Genomic DNA, 4,392 nt, shown 5'->3' with positions numbered 1-4,392 from the left:
AGAAAGGCTAACTAATGGAGCTTAAATATCTTAGAGGTAGCTGTTGGGGTATAGGCGTATGTGCCTTGCCCGGCCGCCCAGAGTCTGGGCGCCCACTGACTTGTATACCTTATACATAGCATAAGTGTATAGGGGGCTGCTCACTCTTTGAGTCTCCCCACCCACATTGTGTGTGTGTCTCCTTCTCTCTCTCTCACTCTCCGTCTGTGGTGCTCCCCGATCCCTTTCAATTGGTATCAGAGCGTAGGTACGGAGGGAGCGCGTGTGTGCACAGTCACGACGACAGCGAAGAGCCAGTTTCATTCCCGAAATTGCGTCCGCACGCGCGCACTTTCAAGAGTGCAAACAGGGTTTCGACTTCGGCATCGATAAATTCAGCTTTCAGAGAGCGTTTCCACCAGGCGTCCTGGTGTTTTACTTCCCTTTCGAAGCCATTCGAGCCATCAAAAACTTCATTCAAGCTACGGTTGAGAAGCTGCATTTTTCAGCCCTCTTTTGGTAGTTTATGCTACGTTTTTGGGTCGAAACGGAGGTTTTTGGCATAGCTTTCACACCCGGATTCGGATACATGTGATCCAGGAGTCTAACCTTGGGGTTTTGGCACGCTCCGGACGCGCTTGTCATATCAAAATTTTAAAATTCTGAACGCTGAATTTTCTGCAGCAGCAGTTGTTTATTGTGTGTCGAGGATTCCACACATGGTTTGCTCTCAAATGTGAGAGTGATATTTGCTGCAAGTTTCCTCACAGGTGGGAGGATACGATGTATGCCTTATGTGGTTTGATGCTCAGGGAGACTAATGTGATTTCATTTTGAGCTTGGCAATGTATGCCTCGAGCATGTTTTTTTTGCAGTCACAGGTAGAGCATATATTTGTGTACTAGATTTGCAGGTGTTTGCAATGATGTATGCAAAGTGTGGAAGATTGTGTGTAAGTGAAGGTGCTGCCCTAAAACTGTATGCGCAACAGCACTATTTTCATATTCGTTTTTCTCCTTGTAGAATGCAGATCTGAGAATTTTGTCCTCGTTGCCCATCCGTTTCGACGTGGTCTACAACTTTGCAGAAGAAACTTTTTGCAAATTCCTCACCGTTTTGCTGATATTCAGCTTAGACTGACTGTATACAAAAATTCCAGATTTTCTGTTGTCGCATTGTGTGCGAGTTTGATGCACTTTTGGAAGCACGGGAGATGCTTGAAGTTGAGTGCATAAATTCTGAGCTGAAGATGCAATTGCAGCTTGTGTTAAGCTTGTGGTTTGAGGGTTTTTTGGTAGACTTGGGCAACGAAGTACGGAGGCGTTTACACACCATCGAGGCGGTCTCTTGAGAGACGCAGTTTTTTGGAGCACACAGGTGGAGCTTCTTTCACTGGTTTTCACAGGATACTTTGGCAGTGATTTTGTGCTTGGATTCATGGTCTTTGCGGATGGTTTGCATATGGTTATGGCGCATGGTTGATGCCCATTATACATGCATTTTGGCGAGCACTTTCAAGTGCCGGTGAGCTCTCTTGAGAGTATTGTTTTCGCATTGATCAAGTTTCCGGATTGCAAATCTTTTGGCGCTTGCTTATGCGCGGTCACTCCGTTGATGTACGTTGAGTGCGGATTGCCATTGTATGTGAAAATGTGGAGCCATTTTGGCATTCTTACTCATTGGCATTCAGTAGTGTTATGGTTTATGGTAGAGATTGTACTTGAGTTTTTGCTCAGTTTTCAGGGGAACTTCTATCCGATTTTTCCCAGATTCTTGCCATAGTTTGTGATCGAGTGTTTACTCTCACTTTGACAGGTTTTGTCAGTTTGGACACAATTTTGTGTTTTTGTATCCACTCTCGCAAGAGTGAGTTGTATATCTTTCTTTGCTTGAGACAGTGGTTTGCTCTCGGGTGGGAGAGTCTTGTGATTTCGAGCATTGTTTGCCATAGTTTTGCAGAGCTTATGCATGTATGTTGAGTGTAGTTTGATGCGCATTGATTGCTCATTGTATTGAGCTTGCAGGACAATGGTTATTTTGTGTTGATAGCCATTGTGCGTCGAAACTCTGGCGAAATTTTCCCAAGAGTTTTATGCATATCATTTATGCGATCTAGGTAGAGATTGCAGGTTGCACTCAGCATTTGCGTGCGGTGTTCTCTGCAGGTGGGAGATTTGTGTGTGTGTATGCATCGATACCGCACAGTGTGGGCTTGGTGATTAGCTCACAGATTGCAGTGTGATACTAGAGCATGTGAGGCTTGTATTGACATTGCGGGAGCTCTATTTTGGAGTGTGTCTCACAGGTTTTACATTGTGTTTCTGGCCATATTGGTAGACAGTTTCCAGGTGTTGTTGGTGAGGTGGTTTTGCTATCTAGCTTGCTACTTGTACTCATGGCAGAGACAGGTGATCGATCCGATTGTGACCTCTCACAGATGCGCGTGTTTGATGGGTCAGACTTTGCGGCATGGAGAGAGTGTATGCTTGATGCATTGACACAGCGAGGGTTGCATCGACCATTGAGTGGTGATGCAGGTAGACCTTCAAACATGTCTGACGATCAGTGGCAGGAGCTAGAGGAGATGGCACTATCTACGCTCTCTTTGCACCTTGCGGAATCTGTATATGCTCTTGTTATGTATGAGACTACTACGAGAGCACTTTGGCGCAGATTACATGATATGTATGATAGATCTGAGTCATCAAGGACTCGTGTGAGACATGTACATTCACGAGTACGCCGACAGGTGATATGTTGGTATTGTGGTCATTCTGGACACGTTAGACGGCGTTGTTTTCGTCGTATGCGACATCGTAGGAGACATGGCAGTCTCAGAGATGTATGTAGTGATGCCATGGACTCAGTTGCTTTGACAGTTGAGGCACATGTAGTGTCGGAGTATACTAGTGACGGGGATGTCACTTTTACCTCGAGCTATGCATGAGATGCTATACATGTGGATAGTGCAGTCCCTTCGTAGTGGTTGCTAGACGCAGATGCTATGTTTCATGTCACGCCGCATCGTGCATGGTTTTGTAGCTATTCTAGCGGGATGCTTGGCAGTGTACGTTTGACCGATGGATTGGTGCATGTGATAGCAGGTGCAGGAGATGTGAGACTGTCATTACCAAGTGGTGCATCTTACTTGTTACGACATGTGCGCTATGTACCAGATTTGACAGTGAGTTTGATCTCGATTGGTCAGCTTAGAGATTGTGGATGTCAGATTTCGCTACGAGAGCAAGATTTTGTGATGCATTTGGGTTCGCTAGTGATTGCGAGAGGTGCCAGGAGTGGTACAGGTTACCCATTGCATGTGGATCACGGGAGAGACGGTGTTGTCTCTGTGATCATGCAGCCACATAGACAGCGAGAGAGCAGGCGAGTCTCTTTTGCTCATGGGTTGCAGGGTGCTTTGCATGGGGTGCATAGTAATGAGCTCGTTGTGCACACAGTTGGGGCACGACTTGAGCAGTCACACAGAGAGGTGACAGAGTCAGACATGCATGCTTTGCTAGTGACTGAGCAAAGCAGAGAGTCAGTTGTGCGAGATACTTCTATGCAGGATAGACAGGTAGAGCGGTCTTGCTCTAGTGAGTCACAACAGGAGGACATTGTGCAAGAGTCTATGTATACGGAGTTAGAGCATGAGAGCTCTAGTGAGTCACAGCAGATTGAGTGGTCATGTTTGCAGTGGATGATTGCGGAGGAGGCTGAGATGTCAGTGATTATGCAGTCATTCCTTTCTATGCTCGACAGTGAGCATGGAGATATAGTTGTGCAGGATATGTCTTCCAGCAGACATCTAGAGCAGCTGGTTTGCTCTGAGGTTGCACGACAGGTTGATGCGTCTTTTGTGGACAGTCAGGAGATGCATGTGGCTGACACGCCTTGTCAGTCAGAGATGCCTATTGCCAGGGATATATATGTCGATGCATGCTCCGTAGAGCTAGCATTGCCCGCTAGCATTGCATCGGCATTCGGTGGTCTCATGTATGATATGTTGATCTTGAGACCGGATATCGCAACTGCAGTGGGAGCATTTGCAGTTGGGGTTGTCAGTCGTTTGTTAACTGATGATGGCATAGTGCACGAGGGAGATATGCAGGTATTGCGTACATACTTGCAGTACGTGTGCGGTACGTCTGGTGGTGTATGGACTTACACGGGAGCAGGACAACCGGATGCACACGATCACAGCCAGCCAGTGGGCATCGGTTGAGAGCGGTTTTCTCTCACCTTTTGTAGTCTTTAGACTAGGTTCCCTTGCTTAAAGGCACAGTCGCCTTTAAGTGGGAGGTTGTTGGGGTATAGGCGTCTGTGCCTTGCCCGGCCGCCCAGAGTCTGGGCGCCCACTGACTTGTATACCTTATACATAGCATAAGTGTATAGGGGGCTGCTCACTCTTTG

This window comes from Adiantum capillus-veneris, chromosome 4, assembly GCF_014529385.1.
Source record: "Adiantum capillus-veneris isolate H3 chromosome 4, ASM1452938v2, whole genome shotgun sequence".
Lineage (NCBI taxonomy): Eukaryota > Viridiplantae > Streptophyta > Polypodiopsida > Polypodiales > Pteridaceae > Adiantum > Adiantum capillus-veneris.
This window is presented reverse-complemented; position numbering follows the sequence as displayed.